Consider the following 14,213-nt stretch of genomic DNA (forward strand, 5'->3'; position numbering starts at 1 on the left):
AAAATTCATATGAAACCAAAAGGCAGCCCATATAGCCAAGATAATCCTAAGCAAAAAGAACAAAGCTAGTGGCATCACATTACTTGACTTCAAATTATACTACAAGGCTCTACAGTAACCAAAACAGCATGGTACTGGTACCGAAATAGACACATAGACCAATGAAATATAATAGAGATCTCAGAAATAATACCACACATCTACAACCATCTGATCTTCGACAAACTTGACAAAAACAAGTAATGGAGAAATGATTCCCTATTTAATAAAAGGTTCTGGGAAAACTGGCTAACCATTTGCAGAAAAATGAAACTAGACCCCTTCCTTAAACCTTACACAAAAATTAACTGAAGATGGATTAAAGACTTAAATTAAAAGTCAAAACCCAAAACCATAAAAACCCTACAAGAAAGTCTAGGCAATACCATTCAGGAAACAGGCATGGGCATAGCTTTTATAATGAAATTGCCAAAAGCAGTTGCGACAAAAGCTAATATTGACAAATGGGATCTAATTAAACTAAAGAGCTTCTGCACAGCAAAAGAAACTATTATCAGAGTTAATGGACAACCCACAAAATGGGAGAAAATTTTTGCAATCTACCCATCCGACGAAGGTCTAATATCCAGAATTTACAAGGAACTTAAACAAATTCACAAGGAAAAAAACAACCCCATCAAAAAGGACATGAACAGACATTTCTCAAAAAAAGACATTTCTGCAGCCAACAAACATATGAAAGAAAGTCCAACAACACTGATCATTAGAGAAATGCAAATCAAAACCACAATGAGATACAATCTCATGCCAGTCAGAATGGCAATTATTAAAAAGTCAAGAAACAACAGGTGCTGGTAAGTCTGGGGAGAAATAGAAACACTTTTACATTGTTGGTGGTAATGTAAATCAGTTTAACCACTGTGGAAGACAGTGTGGAGAATCCTCAAGGATCTAGAACCTGAAATACCATTTGACCCAGCAATGCCATTACTGGGTATATACCCAAAGGAATATAAATAATTCTATTATAAAGATATATGCACATGTATGTTTATTGCAGCAGTATTCAAAATAGTTAAGACTTGGAACCAACCTAAACGCCCATCAATGAAAGAGAGGATAAAGAAAATGTGGTATATGCACACCGTAGAATACTATGCAATCATAAAAAGGAATGAGATCTTGTCCTTTGCAAGGACATGGATGAAGCTAGAAGCCATCATTCGCAGTAACCTAACACAGGAACAGAAAACTAAATACTGCACCTTCTCACTCAAGTGAGAGCTGAACAATGAGAACACACAGGAAGGGGAACAATACACACCAAGGCCTGTCAGTGGGGGTGAGGGGAGAGAGAGCATCAGGACTAATAGCTAAAGCATGTGGGGCTTAATACCTAGATGATGGATTGATAGGTGCAGCAAACCACTATGGCACATGTTTACCTATGTAACAAATCTGCACATTCTGCACATGTTTCCTGGAACCTAAAATAAAATAAAATTAGAAAAAAAAAATGAGACCAAAAAAAAAAAAATGAAGTTGGACCCTTACTTTACAGCATAAACAAAAATTAACTCAAAGTGTATCAAAGACCTAAAGGTAAGAGTGAAAATTGTAAAATTCTTTACAGTGAACATGGGATAAAATGTCATGATATTGGATTTGGCAAGAATTTCATAGATGTAAGATCAAAAGCATAGGTAACAACATAAATATGAATAAATTGGGCTACATCAAAATTAAACTTTGTATATCAAAATATACTATCAGGAGAGTGAAAAGGCAAAGTGCAGAATGGGAGAAAATATTTGAAAATCATGTATCTAGTAAGCAGTTAATATCCAGAATATATAAAAAAGTTTACAATACAACAACAACAACAAAACACTTATAAAGTGTGCAAAGGACTTTAATAGACATTTCTCCAAAGAGATTCAAATGGACAAGGCACACATAAAAAGATGTTCAACAACACTAATAGAGAAATGAAAATCAAAACCACAATGATATATCACCTCACACCCATTAGAATGGTACTATCCAAAAAAAAAAAAAAAAAAAAAAGAAACAAAGAAAGAACAACAAGTGTTGGTGAGGATGTGGAAAAATTGGAAACCTTGTCCACTGTTGTTAAGAATATAAAATGATACAGTCACTATTTAAATCACTATGGTGGTTCCTCAACAATGTAAAAACAGATTTAACATATAATCCAGCAATTCCACTTCTGAATACTCATCAAAAGAATAGGAGGTAGGGCAACATAGCAAGACCCTGTCTCTATAAAAATAAAAATAAAATAATTAGCTGGGCATGGTGGCACATGTCTAGTCCTAGCTGCTCCGGAGGCTGAGGTGGGAGGATCACTTGAGCCCAGGAATTAAAGGTTACAGTGTGCTATGACTGTGGCACTGTATTCCAGCCTGGGTGACAGAGTGAGATCTCATCTCTCTCTCTCTCTCTCTCTGACACACACACACAGACACACAGACACACACACACACACAATTTAGTTGGAAGCAAGGACTCAAAAAGATACTTTTACAAAAATCTTCCATACAGTAGTATTCACAAAAGCCAATAGGAGGAAGCAACTCAAGAGTCCATTGCCAGATGATAAAAAAATATGGTATATACAACCAATTAAATATGAATCATCCTTAAAGAGGAAGGAAACTGTGACATATGCTACAATATGAATGACACTTGGGGACATTATGCTCAGTAAAATAAGCCAGATGTACCTGGATTAGTCAAGTTTAGAGATAGAAAGTAGAGTGGTGGTTGCCAGGGACTAGGTAGAAGGGAAAATGATTTCTTTTTTATTTTTTCTTTTTTATTTTATTTTATTGAAAATGATTTCTTTAATGGGTAGGGTTTCAGTTGAAATGATTTGTTTAATGGGTAGAGTTTCAGATGAAAAAGTTCTAAAGATAGACCTAACACTACTGAACTGTACACCTAAAAATGGTCAAGAAGGTAAATTTTAAGTATATTTTACTACAATTCAAAGTAATTTTAAAATAAATAATAGCGTTCCCATGGACTCTACCCAGTTTCCCCAGTGAGTAACTGGAATACAATATCACAACCAGGATACTGAAACTGATAGTCAAGATACCAACAACTCCAATAGGCAAACTCCTGTTCTCCTTTAGTAGAGACACCCACCTCACCCTCATACACATACTCTGTCCTTAACCCTTCATAACCATTAATTTGTAAATGAAACCATACAGTACAGAGCATTTTTAAATGGGCATTTTTCATTTAACATATCCTCTTCAAGGTGTTGTGTATATTTAGTTTGTTCTTTCTTGCTGAGCAGTATTTCATGGTACAGATGTATCACAGTTTGTTTAACCATTCACCTGCTGAACGACAGCTGGGTTGTTTTCAGTTTTTGGCTATATGAATAAAACTGTTATAAATATTCATGTACAGGTTTTCATATAAACAGAAAGTTTTCCTTTTTTCTGGGATATATGGTCAACATACAATTCATGAAATTGTTGGGCCATATGGCATTTATATGTTTAGTTTTTTAGAAATCTGACAAACTGTTTTTCAAAGTGGCTCCATACTATTTCATATTTCTATTACATAAATGAGCCAAAGGTAGCCTCTGCATATGGGCCTTATGTTGTTTATTTTTTCTTAGCAGACTGAGAATCCATTAGCTTAAAAGCCTACCAGTACCAAACTCAAATTTTTATACATCCAATTGTTTTAAATAGCCAAAGTGAGCATATTTTTAACCATTTAGAGCCTGCCTGTCTTGCATACCCCACGAAACAGTACCCCACTCCACATCTGCTAACCAAAGATAAGATTAACCTTGGAGTAATAAAAACCCCAATTCACTGCTGCCCTTTGGAATCCTCTTGACCCAGCAACTTCCTGACATGCTGCTTAGTGATCTAGACATGGAAGACCCCTTGGATATCACTCTTTTTTGAAGAGAACTTTCCTTGCCTTCCTCCCCTTCTAAGTGCTGGCTTCTGTACTCATGTAAACCTGTCAAAGTGTTGGCTGCTGAACACCCTCCACTGCCCCCCAAAAAAAGCTTATTGTGTGCTACTGTGGTCATCTCTTTTCCCTCTTCCCTTGATTAGCCCTAAAATCCTTCATCTCATTACAAGTGGCAACAAGGATGGAATTTTGGTAATGACCAGGAAATCAATATGGGACCTACCAAGTCAATAGGAGGATTAACTGGCAAAACAACCCTGGATGACCTTAAGTGCTTGGGACTTAGAATTTGGAACACATTTGCAGAACTTTGGCATGGCATTGATCTGTACTATATTGCACTCTATATTTTCTATGGTCTCCCCCATGCCTCATGAGCCTGGACAAGTATTAGTGCCAGTATTTGAGTAAATCCTTGAGATCAGAATTTACTTTTGGGAGAGGCACCAAGCTGGCTAGGGAAGGTCAGCCTGCTCACCTGGGTCTACCAATAGAAAGGTACTAGGTAGGCATTTGTGGGCCTGAATAGAAAATGGGAAAGTATATACCTGTGGACTACATGTGGGTTACCCCAGATGCCATACTGGGCTATAGTGGGAGAGCTCCCCATGGCTGGACTGGTGATATGTGATGAGGGTACTCTGAGATAAGAGAATATCCTTGTCCCTGGACACTGCTATGGCAGGTAAACAAGCTGATAAGGCAGATGTGTCAGTCTGATGCTGGTCTCCTAAGCATAACTGGGAGAAACATTCGCAAGCAGCTAGTAGTCCTGTGCTAGCATGACAATTATGCTTTTGATACTCTCATTCTAACCACTGTTGGAAGCATATTGAGCTCTCTATCCTTTGACTGAGCCAACTAATGCATTATTTCAAATGACTAAATCAAGGAAAGTTATATTGCAGAACAACAAAGGAAGTGGCTATCCTACTCAAGGGATGCTCCAAACCATAAAGTGGGTGCATGTCGGACCTTGCTGTTGGTTGTTTTTCACCAAGGTTTGCCCAGAGAGGAGGTAGAAACTCAAATTCCTACAGGAGACAAGTTAGAAAGGGAAGATCCTGGGGAAGAGAATTGGTGACCTCTAAAGAGAAAAGTAGCAGCATGGTGTCACCATGCTAGAGGCTAGGATCATTTACCCTCTGCTTTGCCAGTAACCACCAGCAAAGTCATAAAGACAGAAAAACAAAAGAGGGCCACTTCTCTTTTGGAGCAGAAAATCCATCCTCTTTCTTGCCCTTACATCCAGTCTCTCCTTAAGGACCTGACCCAGAAACTGAATGACAAAGGGGCTGCCTGCTTATATATACAGAATGTTATCTGGCAGGGAGCAAACTCCACCTAACAGGGCAATTAAACAATTGGCTGCCATAGTACAAGATGGAAAAAAAATGGTGTCACTGCCAAAGGATCCCACATAATAAGCATGGAAGGTAGGAATGACCCTCAAAAGAGGCTTTGTACCTCAGTTTACACATACCTTGTTGATGTGGATTTTTATGGCTTGGAGTGCTTCCCATCCTATATTAGGCATTATAAAGGTCTAGGCAAACTGTCAATGGAAAATGTTAACCAAGGCCAACGATCTCCTCCATCAGCTGGGGATGTTGAAGTGGGTTTATCAGGCAACAGATGACCTGCAGCATGATGACTTGGCAAGTCCAGAGGAAACTGAATTCAGTCCCATGTCTAACCACTTATTTCTCAGGAGGGCTCCTGATAAGTGTAAGTCCTCATTTTGGGAAATAATGTCTAATGCTAAAACAACTGAAGAGTTCATAGCTGCCCTGGATTTAGTAGAAATACAAGAAAGACAAACTCAAATGTTGTCTGTTAATTCTATGAATGTAACTCCAGCTAGCCTATATCAAAATTACTATCAACAGTTATGCTGGATGCTTCTAGACAAAGCAAACCATGCACAGCCAAGTCTATGGTTTAGCTTGAACCCTGAGATAAATAACAGGGGTTACATTGGACCCTAAGGGACAAAGGAGCCCAAACTGCATGATCTCTCATAAATTGGTCAAGCAAGTATAACACTGACTAGAGTTAGATTACAATCTGCAGCAGGTATTCAAAGACAGCCTCACTTAGGAAGCCTGCTCTTGACCTCCTACAGTGGCAGGGACCCATCCCGACATAGGGACCTGGTGGTTGCGGAAGGTGGCTACTTCCAGCAGACAATCACCCTTTTACCATATTAACTGTAGTTTGGCTCCAAATACTAAACAACATTGTCTGGCTCTGTTGGACATGGGTACCCAAATCTCCCTAATCCTAAGAATCACTTAAGTTCTAAAGGAACCCCCTCACCCCTCACCCTGTCCAGGAGGATGACTATTAAAACTGATCCAGTTCTGCTAAAAGATGCTTTGATTCTGGTGATACCCCTGAGACTATCCATTTTCCCATTATTTGAATGGACTTCTTCAATCAGCTAGTAACCTCACAAAACCTAATGCTTTTATGATATTGGTGGGCACTACCTTGTGGAAACCAATTAATTTTCCCCTACCAGTGCAGGTGGTGACTATGACACATAAAAGCTAAGGTAAGGCACTGAAGGATTATAGAATATCATAGCTTAGTTAAGTAACATGTACTGATTCTTACCAACTCACCTTTCAATTCCCTGGTATAGCCTCTGTGTAGAGCCACTATTAATAAATGGAGGCTAACTATAGAGAGTTAAACAAGAGCACCTTTTTATTAGAGTACTTCTACCAGATATCATCCCAATGGATGACATTCAAAACAACATAGATAAACGGTATGGAATTATAGACTTGCCTAACATATTTCAATCAGGAAATATTTTATATTTTTTGCCTTCACTTTGGAGGGTCAAGAGTATACTTTTTCCCAGCCACTTATGGAATACTCAAATAGCCCTATGATGAACATATGCAGACATGACCTAGATGCCTGCCCCATATTTCCACCAGAAATTCAGCTTTGGCATTATGTTGATGAAGTCCTCCTTACTGAACCTTACCGAGATTCTCTCTCACAGGCTGTCACAACTGTGAGCAAACACTTCACTGAGAGGGGATAGTGTCTGAGTCCACTTAGGCTACTATAACGTAATACCATAGATTGGGTGGCTTATAAACAAAAGAAATTTATTCCTCACAGTCCTGGAGGCTAGGAGGTGCAAGGTCAAGATGCCAGCGGATTTGGTATCTGGCGAAGGTTCTCTTCCTAGTTCACAGATGGCTGTCTTTTTGCTGTGTCCTCACATGGCAGAAGGAGCAAACAATGTCTCTGGGGTCTCATTTATAAGGGAACTAATCCCATTCATGAGGGCTGTGCCTTCTCCTAATGCCTAGGCCCCAACTTCTAATACCATCACATTGGGAGTTAGGATTTCAACATATGAAATTGGGAGAACATAAATATCATCTATAGCAGATGGGCTACTACCCACATAAGGTACAAGATCTCTCTATTAAATCTTGGGGTTATTTTTGGAACTTAGAAGGGTGAACTACTCTCAGTCTGGTAAGACAAGCTCCTAGTGCTCCAACCTCCCACATTGGTAAAGAAGATCCAACATTTAATAGGAATGTTTATATTCTGGCTCCAACACACTCCTCACTCCAATATTTGCCACTGAGTCACCTGTCTTTCACTTTTCAGTGAGAACCTGAGCAACGAGGTACTAGATAAACTAAAGAAAGCTATCACTTTGGCTCTCTCATTATTGCCCATGAGATAAAACTTAAAATGAGATGTTTCTGACACTAAAAAAAAAAAAAAAAATTGTTTCCTATATCTTCTCGACCAAGTGAACAGGTAAACCCAAATGCAAGAACTGTAAAATTCATTTTTTCTCTCACAAGAAGATTTAGAAGACTAAAACTATAAACTTCTTAGAAGAGAACATGGGGGAAATCTTCATGACATGGAATTTGGCAATGATTTCCTCAATATGACACCAAAAGCACAGGCAACAAAGAATTGATAAACTGTACTTTATCAACATTTTTGTGCACCAAGACATTATCAAAAGAATAAAAAGGCAACCAGAGAATGGGAGAAAATATTTGCAAATCATATATATGGTTTGGGATTGATACATAGAATATATAGAGAATTCCTACAACTCACCACAAAAAACAAACAATCCAATTCAAAAATGGGCAAAGGACTTGAACAGATAGATATTTCTCCAAAGAAGATATGCAAATGGACAATAAGCACATGAAAAGATGCTCAGTACCACCAGTCTTAAGGAAAATGGAAATCAAAACCACAATTAGATACTACTTCATACCTAATAGGATGGGTACTATCCAAAAAAAATGAAAAATACAATTATTGGTGAGGATATACAAAAAAATGGAACCCTTGTGCATTGCTGGTGTGCATGTAAAATAGCACAGCCACTGTGGAAAACAACTTGGAAGTCGTTTAAAAAGTTAAATATAAAATTACCATATGATCCAACGATTCCACTTTTAGGTATATACCTAAAAGAAATGGAAGCAGAAACTCAAACAGACATTTGAATACCGATGGTCATAGCCAAATTATTCACCAAAGCCAAAAGGTAGAAGCAACCCAGTTGTCCATCAATGAATGAATAAACAAAATGTTCTATATCCATACAATAGAATATTTTTCAGCCTCAAAAAGGAATGAAATTCTGATACATGCTACAACATGGATGGACCCTGAAAACATGCTAAGCGAAATAAGCCAGACACACACACACACAAATATTGTATGATTCCACTTATATGACCTATCTAGAATAGGGTAAATTCATAAAGATAGAAAGTAGAATAGAGGCTGCCAAGGTCTGCTGAGAGAAGGAAATGGAGAGTTATTTTGTTATGGTATGGCGTTTCTGTTGGGGATGATGAAAGAGTTCTGGAAATGAATAATGATGGTAGATGTACAACTCCTGATTGCTGATTACACTGTACACTTAAAATGGTTAAAATGGTAAATGTTATGTTACGTATATTTTACAAAAACCAAAACAAGCAAAAAATGCCAAGGGAACCAGAGGATGGACTCTGATATAATGAACCACAGCCTCTGTATATGGACCCTATGTTGTTTACTTCATTACAGATTAGGAACCCATTAGCTGAAAAGCCTGATGGTACGAATCTGAAAACTTTACATATTCAATTGTTTTAAATATAGCCTACATGAGTATATTTTTAGGCATTAGAACCTGCTTGTTTACATACTCTGCAAAACTTCACACATCTGCTACCCACAGACAAGATAAACTAGGGCAATAAAGACCCCAAGCTGCTGCTTGCCTTCAGAGTTCCCTGACCCACAGACTTCCCGCTGTGCTGTCTAGCAATATCATGTATTAATAGACATGACAGCCCCCTCTCTTTCACGAGTTTTTAGCCCTCCTCCCCTTATGGGTCATGCCCTCAGGCCTACACCACGGAGTCTGGATGGCCTCCTGCTGTGAAGGATTTTCCTGGGTGCAAACCTGTCAAAGGACCCCTCAAAGTTTGTTGTGTGTTAATGCCATCTTATGGTTCTTATCAGATGTAAAATATTTCAAAGTCTATAATCCCCACCAGGAATGCATGAAAATTCAGTTTTTCAATATCTTGACAGCACTTTATATTGTCACCATGTTTTTTTTTTTTTTTTTTTTAATGTTAACCATTCTGGTAAATGTAGTAATATCTGATTGAGCTTTTAATTTGCATTTGCCAAATTGGCTGATGTTGAACATTTTTCCTTTTTAAAAAAGTTTTAATGTTTATTTTCCCAAGACAGCTTAGCTTGCACTCTACTTGGATAAATTTCATAAGCTAGTTTTCTCCTATTTCTAGTTTTAAACTTTAACAATATTTCTGATGACAAGACATGCTGCAAAAAAATAGTTCAACAGAGTTATGATCACAAAACAATTTTTATCCATTATACAGTGTTTCAGAATTACTAGTTGATTTTTAAATACAAAGTAGATATAGATGCTAATGGTGATTAATGTGATATATTTCTTATAGCAAACTGTGGTTCACATAATACTTGTGCTCAAAGGGGAAGGCACAGGATTTTCTAAAATGAGCCACCTTATAAAGAGTTCTTACTATACAAATTATGTCACATTTACTGTACATAACCTCAAAACTGTATTATACAATTTATAAAAACCACTTGATCAGTCTTTATGAAGCAGTACATATGTACCAAATTCCATTTTAGAAGTTTCCACATAATTTTCATAGAAAACAAAGATTGAAAACAAGTAACGTTTAAATACAGCATGGTATTCTATCACAATTGAAACTTTTTTCTTCTTCTCTGCAGTACCCAACAAAATCTGAAAATGAACTATGCTATAGATTTACCTCATGCAAAGATCTTTTGTTCTCTCTGAAAGTGAAAAGCATGGCCTTTTAAGCACATTTTATATTATGGCAACTTGTGTACAGCAGCACAGTCTCTTTTGAGAAAAAGTTATGATTTTTTTCAAGCAAATATCTACACAAATTAGTTCTGATAATAAAGAAAGCCTTTCATGGCATCAAACATTCACCCAGTGCAAATGCACAAAGAAATCTTCCTGAAATGTTTTCTCACTTGAGAATCAACTAAAAAGAAAACCATACTAGGTAAAGTAAATAAAAACTTGGGGGGTGGAGAGAAAGAAGGGAAAGGGGAAATAGAAAACATAGGCTACAGAGTAAACCAATGTCTGCTGCTGATCCAGTATTTGTTTTTACGTCTAGTGTACATTAACACTCACGATCTCATTCTGATGATTTACTAGGTTATCAGCCTTCTGAAGGCAAATCAAGTTTGCATGTGTTCACATACAGCACCACTACCACACTCCTGTACATAGTCACTCCAGGACTAGGAGTCTAATTCATGAGTGAAGAGCCCTAGATTTTCAAGAAGACCCTGACTGTCCATCACTGAACCAGACATTCATTCAACATTTTCCATTCATACATTGCTTCATAGCAAGGCCTAGGCTCATTTTCCTTTCACTTATATGGGCATCCAATTCTCTTTTATGCTTACAAGGCTTGAAGATAATAATGCTACACTTTCTCCTCAATTTATATAGAGTAAGTCAATGTCTTTCTCAGGCACTGAAGATCTGTGACCTGTATCCCTTTTTACTATGAACAGACTAAATAAGCATTCATGTAAAGTTTTCATTACATTTTGCCACTCATTCTCACTCATACCCATTCACCATCTTGACCTCATTTGGGAATTTTCTGTGATTCCAAATGTCCACAATTTCTTTCTAAAACTGGAACCCTGTATTGGTATACTGGCAGATAAATTGAAACCAAATGTTTCACTTTGAATTGCCTCTGGATCAAGGCTAAGATCTTCATCAATATCATTTGAAGAGAACTGAGCAATGATCTCATAGGCCAATTTGTAGATGTCTCCATTTTCATGATTTTGAAGTTGTTCAATTATCTCCAGTCCTCTACATTTTTCTGTAAGATTGACTATGGATTCTGCCTTATTTTTAGCCATTTTTAATGTATTTACTTACTGTATCCACCAGTACCACATGTACAACTTGTGTATCTTTTACAGTCAGCAAATTGCGAAAAGGTGGGATAACATTTTATTGGATAAGGTAAGCCACTTGAGCTTTCCTTCCACAAATTGTTAAGTTGCTTATGGCCCAAGCAACTTCTGAGAGCCAATATCCCCCTTATCCAAAAGGTTTATTATTCTTGGCACAATATTGGCATCAATTATTGCTGGTATCTGCTGCTGATTACCTGCAGAGATGTTACAGAGGAACCATACTGCCTTTTTATTTTCTCTTTGGGATTTGTCAGGATTACCCAGAAGTGTGAAAGAGCATTATAATTCAAAACTACTTTTGTTTGCTCTTCAAGTCCAGTAGCAATGTTGTTCACACCTTGAAGGGCAGCAGTCTAAACTTCTTTGTGGCCGAGCAGAGGAACCAAATGAAAAACTATTCCAGCATCTATTATCATCTGTATTTGTTCATTGGCAGCACCAGTAAGGTAAGAGAGGGCCCAGTCTGTATCTACTAATATATTTACATCTGTACGATGAATTAAAACACAAAGAGCTGGAAGTATTTACTGTATGGTTTCCATTGGTGGTGGCAGGTCTTTGTGGTGACATAAATTGACCATAACCCAGGCTGGGCATGATGGCTCATACCTGGAATGTACTTTGGGAGGCTGAGGCAGAACTGCTTGAGCCCAGGAGTTATAGGCCTGCCTAGGATACATAGTGAGGCCCTGTCTCTACAAAAAATTTAAACATTTAGCTGGGTGTGGTGGCACACACTTGTGGTCCCAGCTATTGGGGAGGCTGAGGGAGGATGATTACTTGAGCCCCAGAGGTTGAGGGTACAGCGAGCTGTGTTTGCACCACTGTATTCCAGCCTGGGTGAGCCCCTATCACAGAAAAAAAAAATGCTTTGAAGGAAAATAAAGGTTTCACAACTCCAAGATTTATGACATAATCTCTACATTGGGAGAACCATCACCTACGATAGTTCCCAATGCCTACACTGCTTACTCACAATATTCTGATAAAGTGAATGGAGGAGCCACAGGAAAGGTAGCATGGCATTGGACAAAACTACTGCTTGAGCTTGTTCAGAGGTTCTAGATGCAATGTTTGTCAAAGCCCACACAGCTTCAAACTGTAAGGAAGAACTGTCATCTCTTTCAAGACAATGGACTAAAACAGGCAGTATTCCAGGTTTTATTGTTATAAATTGGTAGATTTCAATCACTGGACAAAGCTTCCTAGCAGACTGAACTGCATTTAATTGTATTTCTTGGTTATCACTTGAAGCATTTTGAACAATAGCTACTAGACAGGTATTTTATACTCTATAATCATCATTTATATCAGAGTCTTCACATGTATCTTCATGCAGTACATTCCTTCTCCTTAAGAGATGTTCATCTTTTACTCTTCCTTAATTCAACTAAAATTTCATTTTGCTGTCTTCTCATAATCTCCAAGTTGTGGACTTTGTTCTTAAAATTCTTGAGCCATTGGCTGCCCAGTTTCTCATTGTCCACTATGGCTGAGCCAATGACTCCTTCCTCTACCCAGACCTCACAGGATCTGCCCCAACCACCCCACCACATTGACACTCCCAGGAACAGGCTGCCTGTGCTGCTATGACTGTTGTGCCACTGCCTCCTTCCTCCTCTCAACTGCCTCAGCTGAGGCCTTCTCCTCTCCCTGCCCAACTCCCTTCCCCTCCCCAACCCCAGTATGAGAGTAGATCAGGTGGAGACAACTACAGGAGTGGGGCGGCGGCAACAGCACCAAAAAGTGCTGCAGGGTGAGAGGGTGAGATAGCCTCGATCTCTGTACACCTTTTCATATGCTTATTTTTCATCTGTAGGTTTTCTTCAGTAAAATGTTTATGTCTTTTGCCTATTTTTAACTAAATTTGTTTTTACTATTAAGTGTTGAGTTCTACATATCTTCTAGATACTAGTTTGTTGCTGGATATGTGATTTGTAGTATTTTCTCCCAGTCTGTAGCTTCCATAGAGGAAAGGTTTTTGATTTTATTGAGGTCTAATTTATCAACTTTTCCTTTTATGAATCATACTTTTAGTATCAAGTGACTTACTTGAAATTTTTTCTAAATTTTCTTCTAAAAGATTTATATTTTGAACATTTTACATTTAAATTTATGATCCATTTAGTATAGAGTATGAGGTGTAGGTCAAGGTTAATTTTGAGGGGAGAGGGCAATGGATTGCTCAGCATCATTTGTTGAAAAGACTATCCTTCCTCCATTTAATTACTTCTGTAATAATACACCTAATAATAATTAGGTGTATCTGTGTGGGTTGGCTTCTGGGTTCTCTATTCTATTCTATGGAGCTGTGTATCTGTCCCTCTACCACTACCACACAGACTTTATTACCATAGCCATATAAATGTCTTGAAATTGAGTATAATAGTTCCTCCTACTTTATACTTCTTTGTCAAATTGTCTTAGCTATTCTACCTCCATTGCCTTTACATATACATTTTAGAGTAATATTGACTACATATCCAAAAAAATCTGCCTGGATTTTGATAGAAAATGCATTGTAATTGCATATCAATTTGTGAAGGGCCAACATTTTTGCTATGTTGATTCTTCCAATCCAGAAACATGCAATGCGCCTCTCCATTCATTTAGATCTTTAATTTAGCAGCATTTTCTAGTTGTCAGTACATCTTATACATGTTTTGCTACATTTCCATTTA

At 37.8% G+C, this 14,213-nt stretch overlaps 1 protein-coding gene and 2 pseudogenes across 3 annotated transcripts in view; all 3 read right to left on the minus strand.

Moving 5' to 3' along the window:
- The window catches only part of MTMR8 (myotubularin related protein 8), a 138,219-nt gene that overhangs the window by 38,356 nt on the left and 85,650 nt on the right, over positions 1-14,213 (minus strand). The gene's annotated exons all lie outside the window — the stretch shown is intronic.
- Positions 11,173-12,212, minus strand: LOC135268129 (importin subunit alpha-3-like; annotated as a pseudogene).
- Positions 12,283-13,088, minus strand: LOC105723010 (importin subunit alpha-3-like; annotated as a pseudogene).

Source organism: Aotus nancymaae, unplaced genomic scaffold (genome assembly GCF_030222135.1).
Source record: "Aotus nancymaae isolate 86718 unplaced genomic scaffold, 86718_ANA_hifiasm-v0.15.2.pri h1tg000073l, whole genome shotgun sequence".
In the NCBI taxonomy this organism is placed as follows: Eukaryota; Metazoa; Chordata; class Mammalia; order Primates; family Aotidae; genus Aotus; species Aotus nancymaae.